The sequence below is a fragment of the Neolamprologus multifasciatus genome, chromosome 11 (genome assembly GCF_963576455.1).
Source record: "Neolamprologus multifasciatus chromosome 11, fNeoMul1.2, whole genome shotgun sequence".
Classification (NCBI taxonomy): Eukaryota; Metazoa; Chordata; class Actinopteri; order Cichliformes; family Cichlidae; genus Neolamprologus; species Neolamprologus multifasciatus.
In genome coordinates this window covers 24,839,299-24,863,511 of record NC_140449.1, presented here as the reverse complement: position 1 = coordinate 24,863,511, position 24,213 = coordinate 24,839,299, and the positions used below count along the sequence as shown (strand labels likewise).

At 39.9% G+C, this 24,213-nt stretch overlaps 1 long non-coding RNA gene across 1 annotated transcript; it reads right to left on the bottom strand.

The window, feature by feature from the left end:
• Positions 1-22,532: 22,532 nt before the first annotated feature.
• Positions 22,533-23,525, bottom strand: LOC146508581 (uncharacterized). Its single transcript, XR_014877032.1, has 2 exons — positions 23,190-23,525; positions 22,533-22,607 (listed from the first exon to the last, which is right to left on the bottom strand). It is a non-coding gene; the product is annotated as an uncharacterized LOC146508581 (long non-coding RNA).
• Positions 23,526-24,213: the final 688 nt, after the last annotated feature.

Sequence of the window (24,213 nt, the reverse complement as noted above, 5' to 3'; positions counted from 1 at the left end):
AGATATTTGCATGAAATCCCAATCAACCAGGATTGCAATGAAAGATGTACACATTGTAATTATGTGATTGCTGCTTGCGTTATTGTAAGAATGTTGAGGATCTACTTGTATTGTGTCCCTTCCACACGGTTTTTCCTGCATACTGAGTGTGTTTATTTATGTACATCTTCCTGATTGGTTCATGATTTTGGGGAGGGAACCGTGACACACCTTACCGTAGGCCACTTTCTAATTTTTATGCTTACGTGCGAGCGTACATCTGTGACTGCCTTTCAGTGAAAAACAGGAAGAGAGAGAGTTAACGTGACTGTGTTTGTATGAGCAATAGGCTGTAAGTTAGACACACCCCTGTCCCACACTAAAATATGTATTAGAAATGCTGCAGTTACAGGATAAAATGATCACACACAGGTTCCACCCTCAAACAGGTTAGAGAATTAGTCATATTTCAACAGAAATTTGTGTATTCACCTATTCTCAACCAATCAAAATGTGCTTCTTCAAGCTTTGATAAGCTCCCCCACAAATGGCCTCAACATTCCTCATTGACTCAACATGTCAGAAGACTGTCCACAGCTCTGCCTGACCTACACAAGCTTTGTTGTAGCAGTTGACCTAAGACCCTTACCATTGTTGAGTCACATTGCATAGACTGTCTACAGGCTGGCTGTGTATGAAGCAGTGAAATAAACTGAATTTTTGCTTTGCACACCATATTTCATGAGGTAAGGTGGAATCCATTTGGACAATAAGACAGTTTTCATAATGTTACCTCTGTGCACCACCGTAGTGGGTCTGAAATGGGGCATTCAAAATGTAAGTGCAATGTAGACTTTCAGAAATATTGCACTAACCAATTTTGGAATCACAGGCATTTTTACATAGTTACTCTGTTTTTCCTGGCCCAAAAGGCAATATATCAAGATATAAAAATAGCATAATACACGGATTCAAATGCTCTCAAATGCAGTACGTGATGGCTGAAATTCAGAACTCATGGACATTAATAAATGCTACTTTCTTCTATTGACATTCTTATCTAGCTTCTGCTTGTTTGTGGGGTTTTCTGCCTTTACTTTGGCTTTAGCAATTGAAAAGGAAGTCCAGTTGGGCTGACGAACCGTAACATTCATTTTATTTGCCTTAGGAAGCTTTTGGGATGCTTTTCTATATGTTGTAGGTCATTGACTGAATCTGAGCAGAAATATAGCCCCGTGTGCTTCATAATTTATCCTGCTGCTTCTTTCAGCTATCGCTTCATCAATAAACAGTGACTCACTTCTATTGGCAGGTAGCTACCCATGCCAGGTGATGTGGTACATATGAGCTCTTTCTGTTTCTCTCTACTGTCTTCCAATCTGGTACCAGTTATTCAGCTTAATTTGTCCAACGCTGGTATGGTTTTCTAGTGAAATCTCACTCATTGTTACTGGTGGTTTGCATCTTTGTGATTACATTTATGAAGGAATTCCTTCAACGACATGTCTGCCTCTTCAAGAGTTTACTTGAATCAGCTAGATGCTTCAAAGGTGCTTTGTCCAAGTTTCTGCATCTCTCTAATAAATCTTTTTTACTTGACATCATCCATACAGCTACCAAGCAACAAAAAAGTCTGTAATTTCTAAATTGTTATTGTCATATTTTGTGTTAAACCCCTTTAACGGAAGTGGTGTACAGAAGCAAGAAGCAGCCCTCATGAAAATGTCACTGTTCACTTAACTTCACTTCACTGTTTCACTTAACCCAAACTCCATTTGTTATATTCCTCATCCTTACCACCATTGATGACATTTATCTTTTTAACTTTTTCTTCTTGTTTAGATAAAAGTACAACAGAAAGAAAGAAAGAAAACCCACACACACAAACATATCAGTGTAATCATATGACTTTAATATTCTTCCTGTGCATTTCAAACGGTCTTTCTACATGTACTGATGACAATATGGGCATCCATTGTATTGCATTGCTTGTGAGCATAGTAATTAAATGAGAACCGTCCAGTCGTTCAGTGCTTGTGCATAATCAGTTATAAAAATAGGCAACATGTTTCATTGTTGAAGAATTCTAAGCATGAAATTGTGAAACAATCTATGATGCAGCTTGAGAGAGAACAAAAAACAGCTGTTTCTCGAAATGTGCTGTCTAGTATCAATTAAGTCGTAAGGAACATGTAAAAGTCACATATTTTTGAGTGGCACAAAGCTGGTACTTTATTGACTTGGGAAAGCTGTCTTCCAAGAGACTCTGCTCTATTTCTAGGCATCATCTGCCTAGGCACTCTGCATGTAATTTCCACTGGCTCACGTGACTGCGCCAATTCAAGCAAACTTTGTAGCTGTTATGAAGCTGGCCAGCAAGATGAGAGAAAAGCTGCCATATCCGTGCCATCCGTGCGTCTTCAAGGGAGCCTACAGACTGACTGCAGAAGCCAGTGTTTATTCCTCCTGAACCTCCACGGGTGCCTTTGCTCCAACCGTCTTTGAAGCAGTGGCACCCGCTAGAGTCAATTGAAGAGAAAGCTACACAGAGGAATTTCCTGCTAAGTGCTGCACTGGGTACCAACTTTATCTTTGGTTCTAAAGGATTTCTGTGGAAAAAGAAACCACACCAACAACATGTGAACAAGGAAATGATGGGACAAGATATTCCTCTGACAGTGATTCAGCATATCCTTTTGTTAGGTATGGTACATGGTATATGGTACATGTTCTTCATCTTTGTCAGCTGAACGTGAGCACTGCATGCAGACTGCACAGTTCTACCCAATAAATGTAGAACTGTATACTTGCAATGCTTTACACCACACCCTCTGAGTAAACCATAATTTTACTCATTATAAAGGCAGACAGGTAACTAGAGAAACAGACTCTAAAGAAGCTACATTTCTTAGGTTTTGCTGGCTTAAATAAGTAACTTGTAATGGCTTATAAAGAAGTAGAAGAGCCTTCTCGTCAAGCTGCAGTAGTCATCTGCCAGTGGATGCTGAACCACTCACCTAAGTCATCTTTAATCTCTGTCACCATCAAGTAATAGCTTCAGATCTGAAACCAGCTGAGTCAATCCTGCCTACCTGACTAATCCTCCCTGCAGTGTCTCTGCCAGGATTGACTGGCTGTCTAAGCGTTGTATAGAGGCTTGTATCTGTAGTTTACATAACACTACCATATGTCACTGAGCAATCAGGAAATGCTCTCACATCCTTTAAATAAACGTGTTTCATGTGCACCATTACATTTCTTAGGAACCCTTCTTGTCATACAGTACACAGTCTTGTAACTGTCCAACCATGACATGAAACAGGTATTCACTTTATGTGTTCTAAAAAATTAAATTGAAACAATTACCATAGGTGTTTAAGGACATTGTATATATGGACTTCAGCATTTACGGTTGTGCACACTGAAGAGCATCAGGACTAACGTAATTGCCAAAGACATAAAATGTAAATGGATATTATACTTTTAAAACACCCCAGAAGCTTTTGCTCTAGATTCAGAGTAAAGCCATCAATAATCTATGAAGTGTACACTCTATTATCCCATTTCAGTCTACAGTTAGCTTACAGTTTCAAGGCATAGATACCTTGGCTGCAACTCTATAACATTAATGCACTGCCACTTCATTCAGTGGGACAAAGTGTGTCCTGTTATGTTTATTTCCCATGAGATGTGAAACCAAAAATCAGTTTGTCAGTTTCTCTCTTGCTCTCTTTCCCTGTCTCTCAGTCTCTCTTTCACTTGCTGTGGGGGAGGGTTGTTATTGTTCTGGTAAATGAGTGAGTCTCTATAAATACTCTGAAGGCTTCCTTCTCCATCTCAACCACTAATCAACAGTCACTGTTCAGCCAAGCAGCTGAGAGAGGGTAATAAGCCTGAGTCAAGGCTAACGGATAAGGAGTGGGGGAGGGTCGGACTCAAACAAATAGTGAAGAAGTGGATACGAGACCTTGCGGGGGGGGGGGGCGCACTGGTAACTGCATTCATGGGCCTGAAGTCACAACAAGTGGGGGTGAGAGGCATGAGTGAAAGTAAGGATTTGGCAAGGGGGGGTGGGGGCTTTCCAACAACTTTTGTAACTGCTCCCTGTGAAGTTAAATGATTATATTTCAGAGCAGCCAGGGTTTCCTTTCTGCTCTGTTTGTGTCATGGTGACATACTGATTCCTTTAAGAAAATACAAATTTTGTCTATGTGGCCACATAATCAAAGTCGGTTTTCACACTATACGCAACTGCTGTCCAGCCAAATTGGAAGGCAAAAATGCTTTAGGCTATTCAGAGCCTCTTTCAAAATGAATGGTGCACACAGTCTCCACAGGAATGCATTCATAGTGTTTCAAAATCATTGCTTCAAGTAACCATGTTTGTTGGTGTTGTTTTTGGAAAGCTCCAGAAATTGTTGTAAGCAGCTCCTCTTAAGTCAGAAAGGTGGAGGAGGAAGGGGGATTCCAGAAATTGCTCATTTCTAGAACAGAAAATCATGCCACATTTATTTTAGAATTTATTTTAGTGGAGTGACAGTAAAGTGGGGTGTGAACATGTGTGAAAGCTCTTGTTATTTCTCACACAGCTACTATACTGGGTTCAAATTGAAGTTTACCCTGATTATGGCAAAAATGGGTGTCATGACAGTGGTTTTTATGTCACATCTTGTCTCGCGGTGTATCTATGGTAGCTCTCAACATCCCAACAGAGAGATTAACATGTTGAAATTTTTATAGTGTTCTGACCAGTATGACCAACCACAGAGTGCCTGGTTAGCCAATGAGGGTGTTTTTGAGAGTGTAAACATGGAAAAAAAAGAGGAATGATGCCAGTATAACTAGGTGAAGAAATGGAAATGAAACATCCTGTATCATGCATACATTTCTTTTTCCATTGTTTGTCTAGATTCTATTCTTGGACATCACTAAGTCGTGCCTTTTTCCTGATTAAATCATGCATGCCAGCACCTCCAGCAAGAATGATTGATCATGATTTCAGTCACACAAAAAGGCGAAGCTTTATGAAATTCAAATCCACCACTTTGTTTGCTTTAGAGGAGAGAACATCCAAAGATGTGCATGTTTATCCCTATTTGCCATTATCCTCCAATCTCTAATGCCACTCCTCTCTGTGCCAACAAGCTTTTCACAGCTCACTGAAAGTTTCAGCATTTGGAAAAGGTATGACTCCTTTCGCTTTTACATGTGGTCGAATTACAATTCATATGACAACGCCTAGAGTGGCCTTAAGACACAGAATGTGGCCAGGCTAACTGCTAACTGCTAACTGAGAAAGTAAAAACCAAAAAAGATATTAGATATAAGTAATGTATTTTTTTTTTTTTAAATTGCATTATTTATTCCCCATAGAAAGTAATTCACAACACCTTTCATCGCACATTACTTTTTCAGTATTTTGCAACAGGGCACAAAACATCCTTCTTTTATTATTTATTGAAAAGGTGGCAGAAAAGTTGGTGAAAATCACCCCAGAGCACACTTACCACAGAAAAAAATGTCATGGCTGGATAGATTCTACTGTAGAAATGAGTACAAGTAGAAATGGAGGCTCCGGTGTTGCAAGCGTCACTGCACGTATTACCCTTTGAAAATTAGGTTTTGGCTGCTTGGCATTAACTCAGCTTTACATCATTCTAGGTCTGGGGTTCCTGTACAGGCCACTAGCTGTGTGTTAGCTGTATGTTGTCTGTTTGGGTGCTCTGTGTTAGCACCAGGAGGTGTTTCTCATATCATGTTATTGTCCCACTTTTTGCAATAAAAATTAAATAAAACATTTATGTTGATATCTCCACAAATTAAAAAAATTATGTTTCAGTATTTCCCCGCCCCCACCACAGGAAATTAAGTCAGCTAACTGTAGAGCATATACACGGGGAAAGGACACGCTTGATTACTTTTTTATTCTTCTATCCATTGTACAGATAATTGAAATTATGTAACATGAGTAACATAATAAAACAGCAATTACTGTGTCACAGAAAAATCTAATTTGATTAAAGCTAGGCCGACTACTTTGGAATGCACTGAGACAAACATTGATCTAAAGCACCACTGCAAAACCTTAATGTCTATAGTTGAGAATACCAAGCTTAATAATCATGTTAGCAAACTCTCCAATGATTGCTTCACACAACCTATGCAAATATGAGGGAAGTCAGTTTCATGGTACCAGGAAATGGCAATGTCAGTCATTTACAGCCATCACCACAACACCGGCTCTGTCTGCATTTCCAGCCTACATCATTCTTCGGTACTTACTAGCCTTAGGGATCATTGTTGTACCAAACACTAATTATGTCCTCTTCACCACGCTTCCTGCCTCACAGCCACTGCTGATGTTTCCAGTTACCTCTAGGAACATACACATGCGCATGTACAGTAGAGGGATAGAGGATAAATGAACAACAAGAGCCAGCACAATCTGTAAAACACATAGCTATTATAGAAGGGAAAAAAAGGAGTGGGGGACACTGGGAGAACACAGTGATGATGTGAAGAATGACCTATTAATCATTCATTATCTCCCAGCACTGTTAATGAGGTGACGACTCTTAAATAATTAGCAATGTGACTGAAGCATATTTCCATAGCAGTAGCCTGAGGACGTGGAGGGCGTTGGGGACGAGTGGGGACGGGAATATGGGATGCACCAGGCACAAAAAAGAACAGCCCCACACCAGCTTAGCAAACAATAACTATCCTGATAGGGGGCTCTGGGAGGCATGGCCAGAGAGATAGACATGCACAGAGGAGAAGAGAGGGATATAATGAAGCTATATGCAATATTGAGACAAGAATGAGCCATGTAGGAAATACTTTGAAATAGTTACATCTAAATAGTGGGGATTTAAGTTGTTCACCCAGCAGCTCTTATTATCTGTCTGTCTTGTTTCAAGAGGCCAGGCCAGGGCCTTCAGGCTTTTCTAAAACACAAGCCAACAGGGAACTCTGGCTAGCTTGTACCCCAGCCTGCCATAGGCCTATTCATCTTGCACAAAGCACACAAAAGAGCAGACCATGAGCCACATTCTTGACATCCAACCTCATCACCCCCCACCACCCTCATAACCCAAGCCCTGAGTAGCACCCCTCCCCCAGTGCCTCCCACCAGCCAGGGCAGACAGGAGCTGCTATGCTACCTACACTGGAAGGCTGGCTGGTTAGAGTTCTTTGGTGGAGGAAGGGATACACAGAAGGAAGGGAGGGTGTGGGATAGAGGGGGCAGGGATGTTTTCTCTTCAGTCAGCTAATTGACTCACAGATGTCATGAGGAGTCAGGTTTGCGGTGGGGCTAAAGCACCCATTGACACTTTTCCCCTCCACAAACAAACAAGGCGCACACAGGGGAAGACTGTGCACACTTGCGTGCACAGATACTTGTGGCCTTTCTGTCTGTATCTTTCTCACACACCTCCACAGTAAACAGACATGTATTTACGTCAGACAGGGGGATTGGAGGTGGGCTTTATTCACTTCTCCAAAATAAATCTGTAGGTATAAATATGACAGCAAGCCATGTGACGGTTTTGACTGCAACTCAAACAAAAACACTAGTCACTAACCTTTGTGGACAGTAAAAATATGGATTGTTTGGGGCATAATTTCATTTTTCTCTTTACCATCTGTGGAGCCTCCATAACTGTCGAGCGAAAGCAGGTTTCGTCCGCTGATACATTGCTGCAATAACACTTGAGGCAGTGCAAACACTGTACGACCTATGAAATGACCTATTTTCAAAGCAAGGCTCCATGTCACGCCATGTTAGCCTGCTGCAATTTCATCTCCTACATGTATGCACTGCAGAATTCAAATATCTTGTCTGAACACCCAAACCACTGACAGCTGTGTGCGTGCGTGTGCGCCTGTCATCATGTCCATGTGTTTGTGTGTTCCAACTAGACTGCTAAACAGCTGAGCCCAAATTGAAAGTCAGTGCTGTCATTCCCTATATTTACCAAATGACTCACTCACAGCAGAAATCTGTTTGGACACCCAGTTAGTATTCAAGCAGTTGGTTACAACATCACTGACAGCAGAAAATAATTAGGAGGGAAAGTGAATAGGAAACATATTGCAGAATTACAGTGGTGCACTGTTTAGCTGCTAAAAACAAGGTAGAATGAATTACCTCCAGTCTCAGGGGTGGTGGCAAAAGTGCAACCAATTTCTAAAAGGCACAGTGTTGCACTTAAAGTCTATTTGATAATAGTTGAGGGATCTGTACATTCTCAGAGACATGCATCCTCCAGAGGTAACATTCAAGTTTAAATGATTACTTTATTTAACCAGGAAAGACCTATTGAGATTTGAAATCTCATTTACGAGGGTGACCTGGACAAGTGTCACGCTGTACTACCAAGAAAACACAAATCGTGCATTTTTGAGTTCTCTAAAAAGCTCTCTGCCTGGCTGAAGTTCCCCCACCCCCGTGGCCTTTGTCCATTGGTCTTCCCATCATGAGGTCTGTTAATGGTAGAACCATATCACTATCCTGCACGGGCGCTGACAGCAATATGTCCCCATCAGGAAACAACAAGTTCTCCTTCCTGATTGAGAAGCCTATCTGTGTGCACCATGATTACCTCGAAATGTTGAGCAATGTCCTGGTGAGCACATGTCTTAGTGGGTTAACACATATGCGCAAAGCTTTAGCAGAGATACACACACACACAAACACACACACACCCGTCCTCTGCCCACTAATGCTGCCTATAGTCCGCCTGTCCTCTTCCTGTTTTTCCACTCACCCACACTGTTGTCACTCTGGCCAGGAAGCTGTGGGGGAGATACGCATGACAAAGTCTCTCTTTATTAAATTGGCAAAGAGTGTCTGTAGTGCTTTTGGAGTTCTTGCATGTGTGTGTTTCAGAGACAGAGAGAGAATGATAGATAGAGAGTGAGAGAGAGAGCACTAGTGAGATGGGGGTGGGGACCTAAGCCAAGGGCGAGAGGCTTATCCAAGATCCACTCTGGGCTCATCCCTGGATATTACTGTTTGAAACCATGAATCAAAAACAGAAGATGTGCAATAAAAACCAAAATGCCACCTTCAAACATTCATAACATCCATCCAATGTAAGACACACATTTTCTTTTATGAATGGTAAAGTGTACATTGTACATTTTTAAATTAGATATAAGTTATACAGTCACAGTCAAAGCAGAACAGAAAGATGCATAATTTAATTCCAAGTGAATCTATCAGTGGATTAGTAAATTGGCTTTTGAGGTCAGTTTTAGTAGATTTGAATTTGTGCTGGCCTGTCATTCTTGGAACAGGCTATTTATTAAATGTCCAGTTATAACTTACCAACCACTAACAGACCCAGCAGAATCTACTGAGCTATGGACTTCTCCAGATGCTGAACCAGCGTGACCTGGGTTCTAATGAGGCCCATACTCCCTGTAATCGCCATGAGAAACATTGGAGGTTGATGCAATTTTAAAAACAACCAAAAACAAAATAAACAGCACAAACTCACTATTGCAGCAGTAACCGTACTGAGTTAGCTTTTTCAAAGCTTTCAAAGAAGCTAGTGCCATATAATAAGCTAGCTGCATTCTTATATAAGGTAAAATGACTTTATCCTTAGTATATAGCAAATATCACCAGTAAGGATCAACACAGGTCAACGCAACAACATTGAGGGTGAATTTGGGTAATCTGGGACATTGAGTAACATCGGAGTGCCAGTGTGTTTATTTCCTGTTCTAACAGCAAGAATGTCACGTGACTAAAATCAGTGGCACAAAAAGGGGCAGGAAATGGCTCCATGAGCAAGACAAGAGTCTGAACTTGTTTCAAGTGTGTTTACATGTAATAGTTCTTAAACTAGTGTCTAAATTTGAGGAAGCTGAATGTCATGCTCTGAGTAATTGGGACTGCTTACTATTATAGATATTACACAATATTTTATACTTTTAATACTTTCTGAAAAAAGTCATTCTATATTTTTGCTGTTGGCTAAATCGTATCATGCATTTTTTTGTGGGGGAGAGGGAAGATTGGAGACATCTTAATATCTTATAACTTAGCAGCAGCATACTCAATTATTTGTTGCATATATTTTATGTTTACCTCCATATGATTTATTTAGTTTACAAATGAAACATGGGTTTTTAAGTATAACTGATTCAACACTTTTATTTGTATAAATTGTTATTTTTGTTTCCAGTTCTGTTGTCAGCTGTGTACAGTCTCCACGTCCGTGTGCAGGAGATAACGACAGGGAGGACAAGATAAGACATTGTGCTGTGCGGTCAGGGAGTACGCCCTTCTCTCCCTCCTCCGTTCTCCCTCCTCTCTGCTGTCCTTCTTATCTACAGCCTCTGTCTTGACCTCCACCCTGCTGCATGTTGTTAGTCAGGGAAGAAAACAGCATGGGACTCGAGCAAGCACAAGTGAACACTGTTAAAAAACATTCTCCAGTGCGCTCCTGTCAAAGTAAAACACAGTTCACAAAGCTTTCGTTTTGCATTTTTCCAAAAAAAAGAGCACATTACACCAGCAGGAGCTTTCCAGTTAAAACTTTTGGATTGTGCAATTTTAAAAACATCGCATCCTGTCAGTCAGGCATGTTCAGAAAACCATGTGCAAACAAAAGGGAAAAAAAGAGAAAAGAATCACATAATAGTTACTGTTTTTAAATTACAAAAGGGTATCCAATGAATTAGGTTTTACAGATGACACTCCCCTGGGAGGCAGACAATGAACAACTGTTTAACATGAAAAAAGTGCTGTTACTTCTAAAGCCTTTTGTGTACTGTATTTGTTATTAAAATTGATGTCTCAGTCATGAGTATTCTGTGCTTTGTTTGCAAGTGAGGTTTGTCTGTATTTTGAAATGTAACATTCTGACTTGTACTCCCAGTGTTCTCAATTCAGTTCAGTTCAATTCAATTTCATTTCTATAGCGCCAAATCACAACAGTCGCCTCAAGGTGCTTTATATTGTAAGATAGGCCCTACAATATTACATACAGAGAAAAAAAGCCAACAATCATATGACCCCCTATGAGCAAGCACTTTGGCGACAGTGGGAAGGAAAAACTCCCGTTTAACAGGAAGAAACTTCTGGCAGAACCAGGCTCAGGGAGGGGCGGCCAACTGCTGCGACCGGTTGGGGGTGAGAGAAGGAAGACTAGAAGACTCCCATGCAATGTGCAAGAGCATCAACTGAAAGAATACGGTAACTTCCAGTGAACATCCAATGTGATGCTTCAAACACTTCAGTATGAAACCTCTTTTTCTTCTGGGAAAAGGGACCGGGACAGAAAAAGGCACACCTTGGGAAGCCAAATTTCTGAGAGTCCTTAAGGGCATTTGTTATGTTGCCCTTTAAGAAAAGTAAGCTAACAAAGGAGGGAAATTAAAATATAGTTACAGTATTTAAAGCTGCACAGCCGGCCAGTAGCTGTGAGAAGTGTGAAAGCTTGTTTTGGTTGTGGTTGCTGAAATCAAATCAGTTGAATCATAGTGACATCTTTAAGCAGCACTCGGCTGGTTTGGTTTGGCACTTACACAGCACTACTAGACTATTTGATCCCAATGGACAGATTAAAAAATAGGTACCAAAAAATCAAGCCAGCTGATATATTGTCTGGTTCTCACTGTGTAATACCCACTGTAACAGAATTCCAGCAGTTTTGCCAGAGGTATGGCTGTTTTATTGTAGTAATGACCAATAGCCTTGAGCATCTAGCATCAAACAGAGATGAGGATAAAGGTCTGGTAAGTGCACCTTTCTTTAAAATACCTTTCCACTGTTGTACACTTGAGCCCCAACTAACTCTGACTTTAAAGACTTTCTGAAACCTATTTCAAAAACTGTAAACAGACTTTGAAGTCTAGTTGCTGAAGGTGATCAATTGCTGGACAACAGATCTCATTCTACAAATCTCAGCACCCATAAGTGAAAGCAAAATCTTTACTAAACCGGAATGGGCAGCAGTCAGTAAGTGGCTATGCAAGAAAAAATGCTTTCTACTTCATAGTTTCCCATTTTTACTGTTTGTTCCAGCTTTCAGAGAAATAAGAAAAATACTGAGCAGAAGATGAAATGACTTCGCACCTCCCTGTGCATTTTGGGAGGTGTGAAGTTTATTCAAAAATAGTGACATGAGGTCAGTTTGCCATTTCTGCCAAGGGGAAGACTAAGTAGAAGCCATTCCCAAGACAGCCTTAGTAACGCCTCTTATATATATGAAATAAATAAATAAATGAATACAAACCTGTGATCACTCTGCTGCTGCGATGTGCCATTTTGCCACGAGGAACTGAAACACCTACACTAACTAAACAACACTGTTGATAAGCGGTAAAAAAAAAAAAAAGCTCCACTACAATAGTGCTGTTGTCTTCTAAATTTTGATAAACACGGAACTATGCCAACAACACTGCATATTTAGCCTACATGAGAAAATATAACAATAGGTTTAATGATCCAGATTTGACAGAGACGTCCTCATTTGACTACCATAGGAGCGTAGCTCATTTTCATACCTCACCAAAAAGCCAGTGATAGTATCTCGGAAATAGGATGAGATGCCACAGGCTGCCTCCTGTTGGGATTTCCTGGCAATGTGGCGATCAGAACACACATTTCCTCACACACACAAGGCATGTACAAATATGACTGCCTATTTGGTGGTGCTTGATGGATTTTGCTTTCACCAGGCTGACAAACATAACTCCCCTGCCACCAGTTATCAAGGCGTGACCACAAGACTGTTTGACTTGTGATATATATGAGTCATGAACACGAGAAAGGTAGTGCAGAATCAGTCATAGTTGTCTGGATTTACAGGCTACCTGTTATTTGTTATGTGGCTGAAGCTTGAGAGAGTGTCTGAGTTATTCCCTTGTTCAGACATCAGGCTTTATGTGACTGATAGAGTGACAGTTTCTATAGACTACTGAGATGACAGGAAAGCAGCATTTGACAGAAATCAAAATGAAGTCTGTAGCCACAAAATACTTTTCTTTTATCTAGACAGCAACTTTACTATGACAAACCCAAATGTTTTTGACATTAAGCTGTTTCACTGTCAAACAATTTCATCTCCAAAATAGGCACATGATTCACTTTCTATAGGGTTTTTTTTTTGCAGCAATGGGGAAGCAGCTTTCTTGGTTCAACTGAGTTCAGCACAGGGGGAAAAAACTCCTCACAGCATAGCTGATGAGTCTTTGTTAGTGTCTACTTCTGACTCATTTCTTTGTTCTGTTCATAATACAGGCATACCTAGACCCTTCAAGCCTTTTCACAATCTCCGCAGCATGCACAGGAAGTTCATAAAATCAATAAACCTCAAGTGCTAAATTGTTTGTTAACCATTGATCATGTATAATCTCCATCTCTGTAATTTCACCTCCCTCAAAATAACCAGGTATTGTTTCCATTTCTTAAGTCACACAGCCCCCCCCCCCCCCCCAGCTTTTAATTGATTCCAAAGAGACTAATCTATTTATTGATGTCTCACTTGTTTTCCTTAGCAGACATGTATAGGTGTGAGCCTGAATATACACTGTAACTACGATGAAATGGTGGCGATCACTTGAGCCTGTACTCAGGCCACCACAGTCATTTTTCAGGCTGTTGACAGCTATAACGACTGACTGTGTACATAGTCAGTTGAGCTGAATCAGTGTTCCAGACTGCTGAATATACTCCCTTCATTGCATGGCCTTTAGTTGTTGGTATTGCATTTTTCCATTATGAAACCATTGGTCTATGACTTTAAAAATACATATGGTTATTGAGCATCAATTTAAGAGGTGTTGACCAATCTGCCAGTCTTAATTTACCTCATTGGCGTTATTCCTGCAAGCCCTTAATTTATGTTTCTTCACAAACCAATCAGACTATTGTGATGTTAAGCAGGTAAGCTTAAGAAACACTCCACATATAAAGAGTTACAAAGCTTGTAATCTTAGATTTCATCAAGAGTGGTTAGGTTGTGAAGGTTAATCCATTCATATAAACATACCTACATACCACTTGTGAAAGTGTTAAAATAGAAGAAGAAGAAGAAAATAATCCAAGTATATCTAAAAACAGTAAATGAGTGCTAAAATTTGTCTTTGCATGGGCATGAACCCCAGTCGCCTGGGTCATTGTTCCATATTGTTCTGCTTTGGCATTTTATAATACCTCTCACACTGGACTTACACTGGACCAATATAACCAGGCAGCCACATGTGATCAGACTTCCCTGCTCTATTTGGAAATAAAGAGATTATTTCTGTTTCTGCTCTGACCACATCCAAAACAAATCCTGCAAAGCTAAGTTTTTGCAACTGCATTCCCAACACCTCTTTTTCAGAGTTCTGTAAGTTTTCCAACCATGATTAAGAACGTGAAATACATGGTTCTATTTTTACTTGATCCCGAGACACTATGTGTCCAGGACTAGACTGTAAGACTGGCTACAAGGGAGTCGCCTGCTTCAGCACTGGATTTTTCTAGACATGACATGAGAGAGGAACAGGTGAGACAGCAACAGTCCAGTGTAGTCATCGCATACATTAGCCAGGTTTAAACTGCCAACACCCTAGTAAAAAGTCTGCATGATGACAGATTGCACTAGTATGGTAATATTTTAGGTAGCTGTCCTGTGTAGTTACCAGTAGTGACGCGATATCATGTGTGTTGCTCCCTATTTCCTGCTGTGAGCTACACAGCTACATGTCCAGAGCAGATTTTTCTAAACTGGAGAAAATTCATCAGTGAAATCAGCTCAGGGTAAACTAGATATGGAGGACTGGACTTGAGCAGAATCAGCTGAGCACTAAAATAGCCAAACGACCAGATGCCAGGTTACAGTGGGAAAGTAGACACTGATAACATTGTGAGTGATTATTGTAGGAGCAAAAGCAGAAAAAAGTGGAAAGAATGCATCATGAAAACTGTATTCCCTGTCTTAGCTTTCACACAGCCCTTTTGTTATATCCTCTCTATCCACTTCACTTAATATCCTTGTCAATTACGGGTTTATCCACGTTCTGTGATAGTCCCCTCTCTTTGAGAGACGACCACACAACTTTCACAGCGTGATCAGGGTGTGATGCAACAACTTAACATGTGAGGAAACAAGCGCAGAAAGAATTGCAGAAAGAGATGCAATCTTCAAAAAAAGAACCAAACATTTTTTGAAGATATGCCCCTGTGTATTGGAGAGATTGTGATTATTCTATCAATATTTGAAGGGAAACGTGGGTAATTTCAGGTTGACTGACATGCTGACTATGTAGCTGAAGTAAGCCTTCATCAGCGCAGTCCCTCCACACTTAAGTACACTCACAAATAATGTTATTGTTGGTGTTGTGTATTTTAAGGGAGGGTCAGTGAGACTGAGCCATTGATCAGCACTTACGGGGTATTGTGAGAGTTGGTATTATATATGCACGTGTGTGATTGTGCACACGTGTTATACTGTATTTCAGGCCACACGATCCAATCTTCTTCTCTTGTCCTCTTCTATCAAACAAGACCCCCACTCTGTTTCTCCACCAGGCTTATCTCACACTGCCATTCATTCTTGTAAGGAGCACTCTGCAAAAAGAGACATCTGCTCAGTGAGAGAATGCCCTAATTATTCATGACCATTTAACCATTCAGGATTTGGTCTGCGTGGCATATGTGGTGTTTCTCATAAGTGTGTGTCAGCCACACTTGTAGTGGCAGTTTCATTACGGTTGCCTTGTATGCTGTACCTCCAAATGATCAAATCGCAGCACATAATAATGCAGTTTTGGCGATTGATTGTTAGTTGATATAATATGCTTGACTGTAGTATTTATATTTTGTGGTTACTTTATTTTTAATTCATTTTTTAAATTGCTACATTTCATATGTTTGAATGACCCCTTTTCAAGTCTTAAACACCAGTCAGTTATGTTGAGGGCCCAGTGTTACAAGCTGTGCTATGTCCACATGAATGTGTTTCCAAAATGCAGTCCAGCAAGCTCTTCCTTTAAGTTTTGATGTGTAAAAATCTAGCATTTTATTTGTCTGTTATTTAGCACTAATTAGCAGATGCATGTCTATGTGTATTGCAATTGGACACTTTATGGATAGAGCTTCCTAACAAAGCTTGCCAATACTAGTTGCTCTCTGCCCTCTCATCCAAATGTGATCACTTCTCTTATCCAAAAACAAACAGCAACAAAAATTACTTCAGAGACCAAAAAGTGGCATCTCGGTGACTGTGCCAATCTTTTCTATACAGTCTATGGGGAAAGCTAACCAATGAGCTGTGTTCATGTAAGTGATGTTGTTCGTCTTTTGGCTTAACTCATTGGAGAAGATGGAGGTCGTATTATGCAAAGAACGTCTTCGGCGTTAAGTGAAACTGAGTGTGACAAACAATGAAAACTGTCTGCTCCAACCATTGTCTGTTCTTTCAGTGTGCTTTTTTGATCTTTGATGTTTTCTGGGGTTGTCTTCCTCTTCATGGTGAACTGTTTGTTTTCTTTGTTAAGCAAAATTTTTTAATCGGTCAGCATTCTAGCTACAAATAGCTTCATTGTAGTCAGGCTTTTTAGAGGACTGCACGGAAGTACATCTCTCTAGAACTGCTTGAACTCCCACAATCCCTATCTCTGGGTAACCAAAGAGCTACACGACTGGACACCAATGCAGGACTATAAATCCTAGCACAAAACACAATCACAGAGTTCTCAAACAAGGTCTGGGTCAGCAACATTTCCAAAAGTCTCCATTGTATGGGTCCTAAACTAGGATAGTAATTTGGATGCCAGGCAGGAGATTTTACATGTTCTAAAACTAAAATACATCTTCAGAAAGCCAAATAATCCCACACAAATAAGCGTCTAAAATACTCTAAAACATATTTATTTAGGGACTTTTTGACTTCTCTTGGATCCTATCCCTCCTCTGTCCCCCTTCATGTATTTGTCCCTATCACAACAAAACCTTGTCACCACAGTAGCTGTGGCCACATAAATCAGTCGGGCCAGCATCATCTGTTCCCAGCTGTTTACCTCCAGCCAAACAAAGAAGTCTGCCTTTTTGTTGTCGCTGGGGTGGAGTGCTGCGTCGGCTGAGGGCTGTTATTCAACAGTGCATGCTGCCATCCATCCCCCTCGCTGAAAAGGCCAATTCAACACAGACAATCAATGGAATGGGTGAGGAGACAAGGAGGGAAGATGTCACTGTGGGGGTTGTTGGACACTTAGAAACTCTGAGCAATTCTTCTTTCCCAAAGGAGGCAAGACAGGGTACAAAGGCGCACATCACAAGCAAACGCAAAAAGCAAATAAATAGTTGTGCCTCCCCTCTCTTCTCAGCTCAGGTGTATGCAGGAGCAGCTCACTGGGGAGGAGGGGATTCAGTTTGTGTCTCCAGAGGAGGCTTAGCGAGCGTCTGTGGGAGCTGCGAGGTCTCGTTTGCATCTGCAAATGAGACAGAACCCGGCTGGCCCGTGTCACCTTGGCAACAGGCCATCAGCACCTCCCTCTCTGCTATATTAGCAGCCATGGTTGTCTGTCTGCTTGTCAGTCTGCACCCTGCCTCCCTCCATCCCTCCAGTGCTGGTCTCATCACCACAACAGCAGCTGTAGCACTGTCTACCTGACTAGACCCACAGAATTAACCAATGCCCTAAATCTTTTATTGACTACGTCAAATAAAGGCCGAAAAAAAACAAACAAACAGCATTATAAAAGATGAATTCCCTAGGCTTTTGTCAATGTACAAGTGAATCCAACTCAAAGCAAAAGAATTGGCAGCGGCAACATGCTGTGGTCATGAAATTTGCATGGTGTTTCTGTGCCAAGCGATGAGAGACTGGCAGCCTGGGTTCCTTACACTTTTTGGGGTTTTTTTCTTTGCAAATATGTGTTGGTCATTTAAGCGTCTGCCAACAAGTTGCATACAGACACCAGGCAGATCTATGACACTGCAACTATCATTGTTAGAAAAACCTTATGGAGCTTATTAAAACATCCTTTGTTTCTTCAGTACTGCTCTTCTGAAGTACTCTAATGTTAGATGCACTGCTCAAAGTGAGCTGATGTTTCAGTGTCATGTGTCAGACCAATCAGCGACAAAATGCTGCACATCATGTTTCTCTCTTCCTCTTTGGAGAACTATTTTTAAAACATCCGGGAATACCAAATGCTGCCTGTCAAAATACTCTGTGACCATGGAAGTTTTGATGTCTGTCATTTTTTCTTCAACTTCATCGTTATTGTTGTTTTTCTCTAAACTCTTCAGTGGAAAAAAGCATGTATAGATTATACCTTCTTTCTTTCTTTCTAAGCTTCTTCCTCCCCTCCCCTTCTTTTGACATGCCACATGCTTCCTGTTTACTCTTCACACAACTGGAAAAGAAAAGCAGTGTTTTTGGTTTGGGTTTGGCTCTTCAGTTTTCCTCATATGCCAAAAGCAACCTGCATAATAAAAAGACAATGAATTAGTTCCATTACATGAATTAGTGTTAAGTTAAAGCAAAAGGATATATGTTTTGGTGAATGTCAGTATATGCATAAAACCTTGCTTGACTAGAATTCAGCATGTAGTTAAATCCAATGGTAGACAGAAATTTACATTGTATGGAATTACATTTCTTCAGTAATACAAGGCTTCAGCTCAGTGTTTGCTCACTTCAATAACCATGCTGAAAATGAGTTTCCTACATGAGAGACAGTTTTATTTCAAGACAAAACATACAAAGAATTGAATTTTCTTTAAATGCTTAACTGTGTAAAGAGGACTGCTCAGAAGCTCTACTAATGGTTTCACCATTTAATATAGACTTGGTCATGACACTTGGGCATGATAATTTACCCTAACTGTAATACTTAGATGTTAATGTGACCTCTTTGGGTATTCATGTAAAAACAATCCAACACCTTCTGACCTTTGAGCCTGAGTACAGAGTGGTTATGTTTGCCTTGGTGACTAGTGTAATGCTAGCCCCAGTGCTGCGGCCACAGGGTGCGTAACTTAATCACATCCGGTGTGATTGGCAACACTGATGAATGTCCACTTTGTTTGCTCAGCCCATCCATCCATCCCCCCTCATGTTAGGTGCAACCAAGACTAAATCTAATTAAACAAGGCCACCAACCCCCAGTGCTATGTCAACATTAGTAAGGGAGTCATCATGGCCTATGTGTATACTGTAGCAGGTGTGATTCCTTTTATTTTCTTTACCTCACACAAAAGGATCAGTCCTCCCACATGTGTGACCCACTTTTCAGAAATCCTCTAGGCAATGAGCCACACCTCCAGCCGCCTTGGCTGATTTTTTTTTTTTTATCACAAGTCACAGCAGTTTTTTTTTTAATGGATCCTGTGGAGTACAGCTGTTGTAGTGCTCATTGACTCTTTGTCACCGTGGTAGAATCATCTTTAGTCGTGAAGATAAATTAGAAATGGATCAAAGCAAAGTAAAGCGGTGACAGCAAGAAGACAAGGTCCTTGTGTCTTTTTGCTTTTCAGTGTGTTGTTCTCAAGTAGGCCCTTGCTGATACATAATGCGCACACACACACACACACACACACACACACACACATACGCACACATACATCCACATTGTAATGTCTAATATGGATATATATATTACAGAATATATAGATAGTCTATATTGATATATATCTAATATATATATATATATTTACAGAAACAGTAAGGGGACTTAATTTTTGTGTTTGGTTGCTATGATAAATTTGCAGTTACTAAAATGGTGCAGCTATCCTTATTATGCAAATTAAATGAAAGAGTGATAGCAGATATATATATATATATTTTCTGAACCCAGAAATTATGTAAAAATGCAACTAAAATAAAAGCTACAACAGAAGCACTCCATGCTAGACTGTGTAATGACCCAATTTGAATAACTTCCACCAAATACTGCCTCAAAGCAGATATAATTATCATCCACTAAATTTAAATGTTTTTTCAAGTGAAAAGAAACAAAAGTAGCCATTTAGATTTCATATGTATACTTACTGTTATCTGTGTCAGCATATAAACTAACTTCCCCCACCCGTAGTGTCTCAGCAAATTCTTTTTTGCATGTTTTTTTTTTCTCTTTTGTGTATTTTTATTTGTGAATTTCCCTAAATATTTGTTTTTCTCTTTTTTACAGTTTTCCTCAATCGGTTCGACTCAATTCTCACAACAGAAAAGTCATTATCACCCCTGTTAATGCATTTCTCAAAACAAAAAAATCAAAACAGTTTTCATAACACAGAGTCACCTCTGCAAAAGACACTCAACTGCTCAAAACCTTATGCACATTTGTCAAAATATGAATAGTCAATCACTTCAACTCTGTGTTACTATGCATAAGAGCATCTCTGAAAGCACAAGACATCTGACCTTGAAGCAGATGGGCTTACAGCGACAGAAGACCACATTAGGGCCACACCTGTCAGCTAAGAACAGGAAACTGAGGCTACGTCCACACTAGCCCGGATAGATTTGAAAACGGCGTTTTCGTCGAAAAACACTCCGCGTCCACAGTAGCGTTTTCAGTCATTTTCACAGAGTTGTGCGTCCACACGGAAACGGCCGAAAACCCTTACGTTCCAGTACAGCGCATGTGTGAAACGCAAGACGATTTGGTCTGCCTCATTTCTGTCGCCGTTTATTTACTTACCGGTGTTCTGACAAACCATCCTACTTTGGCAAAACGTCCTACCGTAAGTAGTTTATGTACATTTCTGCTGTCACAGAGTAATTCCAGCACAAATTTAAGTAGGTATAACGGTTTGCCACTTGACTTTGCCCATCAGAGTATGTTTCTAGTTCTTATTTACAAAGGTAGGATGATTTGCCACTGAATTTTAGCTGCTAAAGTATGCTTCCAGCTCAGATTAACAAAGGTAGGACGGTTCGCCACTGTTGTGCGCATGCCAGAAACAACGGGTAGGAATGGTTTGTCAGGTAGGATGGATTCCCAGAACACCAGCTCTTTGAAACGTGCGGCAAAATGTTGAGGAAAAGCACCGAGATTTTTAAACGAACTAACAATGAGGTGGAGTTGTTGCTGCCAGTAACACAAAAGTACAAAGTTGCAAAAGAGTGAGAGTTAAATAATTTTGAAGAAAAGCTATCTGGAGCATGTACAAACTGATATTAATCTTCAATACGGCTGTCAAAATTGAGAGCAAACAAAACAACTGCTGTATAATGCCCTCTGCTATCTTTGTTTAATTGGTCACATGACTGCATCACATGACTAAAATGCGTCATTGTTTTCGAAGGTCTCCGTTTTCGTTGTCCACACTGCGACGGGAAAGCACCGTCTTCAAATGTATGCGTGGACAGGAGGCCAAAACGGAGCGAAAACGATGCGTTTTCAAACGAAAACGCATCAGTGTGGACGTAGCCTCAGGCTACATTCACACTGACTCACCAAAATTAGAGGACAGAAGGCACTGTACTGGAATGGTCTCCACAGTCACCAGATCTCAGTCCAGCAGAGCATCCTTGGGAAATTCATGAATGGGAAATTTGAGAAAAAAAAAAAAAAAATCCAAGTGACCACAACTGCAGTAACGAGCATGGCCACTGTGAAAATCTGTGTGAAATCTGTGTATATATGAAGAAGAACATGAATAACCCAGTTCCAGTTCCCATTTTTAAGTAATAGTGCGAAGTCAGAGTATATTGTATTTAACAATGACAAATAAAGGAACCTTGAACCAGTCAAATCCTGATCCATATATATGGTCATGAAGTTAATGTTACTTCAGATTTTTCTGATTAATTATTTAATATTGACAGACATTTGAATATGTTATGTAAGAGAGCTTGAAACCAAAGGGAAGTAAAACATGAAAGATAATCTGTGTGATGATGCAGCAGAATTCCGTTTGCACACAGCTGAGAACAAACTCGGAGACTCTTGTGTGCACTGCAGGTTTTATTAAGGACTAATCACTCTGTAGAAATGAGTTAAAACAAGACTTCTAATACTGATAGAAACCCAGTGGCAGCTCAGTTTAGAACTGTATATTTGGAAGATACCGTACACAGCAAATCCAGCATGTCCAAATTAACACTGTCAGATTTGATTTCAACACTTTTAAAGTGTCTATATGGGTCCACACCAGAGAGTGTTAATTTAACTCTTTTTGGAGAGTTGGTATGTTAACTCTGATTTAGTGTTAAACACCAAATCTCTCTGGAGTTGATAATTTAACACTTGGTGTTAAGAGTTTATATATTAACTCTCAAAGAGTATTTTAGTTTAACTACGTAAGAGTTATCTTCTAATTAATTCTAAAAAGCGGGAATTTTACTGTTCTGAACTTCTAGAAATTTCTTTTGGAAATAAACATTTACTAAAAAGACGCAATGGTTTTTGAAAAACATTTATTCTGAACTGTGCACCACAATTTCAAAACATTTTCTGAAAGATGTAACAGTGTACATGTTCTCACTTTCATTAGAATTTCGTTTATCAAAAGGTCTGACATAGGTGAGCTGGTAAATGCAAATAACAGCATTCTCATCACTTATTTCAATAAATACAAAATACAATACGCATGTCCTTCATTCATCACTTTGTGGAACTTCAACGCACTTCTGCTCTCCCCCATATTCCATCTTCACAAGCATATCCTATGTGGAGATTGAATAAAAATTAGTTGACACTAATTAATGGCACAAATCAATTGCAGCACAGTAAAAGAAAAAAAAAAAAAGAATCCTTTTTGAGCCATTACTTGTGTAAGTATTTTCCCAAAAGACAAGGACACAGACAACAGGTAATACTGAACTAAATGTAAAACCTCAACCTTTTTCATTTTTACCTAAACCGTGTGCACAAAACTCTGGAGGAATCTAAATGCTAACGTAGAACTCAGTCGGGACTCGGGACGTCTGCTACTGCTGTCTGCTCGTTTTTTATGGGAGATCGTTTTCAGGCTTCAAGTAGCACCATTATATCAACATTTCACATTCTAGACATTGTTTTAAGTGTATTTGACCAAGAAATTTGACTGAAAATTCACATGCAAGCTTTTTTTCAAGGCTGTGGTATTTGCCCGCAAACAATACCTTTCAGCTAGCTAAAACAGAATATGATGCTATCAGCGAGCAACATGGCTAATGCCTTTCACACAGCTTTGTCTCAACTCCAAAGAGCCACAGAAGTAAAAGCTAATAACAATAATTGAAACAATCTTTGAAAACATGACTTACCAAGCATGGCAAACAACTCAAATATGTAGAGCAAAATGTTCTGAAACGGCTTCACTTCAGCTTCGATTGGAGCCGTGCTGGGGGCGGAGTCTGTGAATTTACTCTATTGGTGTCATAGCCCCTGTAGGAGTTCAGAGTTAAGAGGTCAAGAGTTAATGTTTCCATTGTAACACCTCCAGATTTGAAATAGAAACACTCATTTTTAACACTCGATTTTAACTACTATCATTTTACACCTCAGAGTTACATTAAAAGAATGTGACTCTACTTAGAGTAAAATTAACTCTAAGACTACTAACACCAAAACATTTAACACTTTTGAATTTGCTGTGTAGATAAATACAGATGGACACTGGAGAATTGGCTGTCTCCTTTGCACAATCTTGAGTTGAAACCAGAACAGTAGCATGAAGCAAGGAGAGACAGACTGAGCAAGTAAACAAAAAGGAAGTTTGCTTTTCCTAGTCAGCCATTTGGACTAAGGGCCAAGCTATGGTGTTAAAGAACTAAAACTAAGAGTTTCTAGGACTCAAAGGAAATGGTTAACTCATACGCATTTTCATCTGCAAACTTATCCAACTTTCTGCATCCCTAACACCAGCAGCTATAGTGAACCTTTGCAAGGCTTTGGTAATGGTGAGTAAGCTGGACATCATAAGTATGAACACAGAATCAAGTGAAATCTATCAAATGGCTTAGTGTGTAAATTAATTTCAGGGTTTCTGCCTAAACCTTGAAGAGAGTATAATGCCATTGATGTCAAGTTTCATTCATTTAGTAAAAAAATATGAAGAAAAATATGGTCAGACAGAGAAAGGGAAAGAGAAGAAAACAGAAAATATTAACCACCAGAGATTAAAAAAAGAGAAAGACGCTCAGTTTTTATGCTGTAATTGCTTGAAATAACTTTTAATTGCATATTTTATTAATGATGTATGTGGAAACATCCACACCATAACATCCATAAAATTAAGGGTCTATAAGGACTACCACTGTAAATCTTTCTCATTAAGAAATCATACAG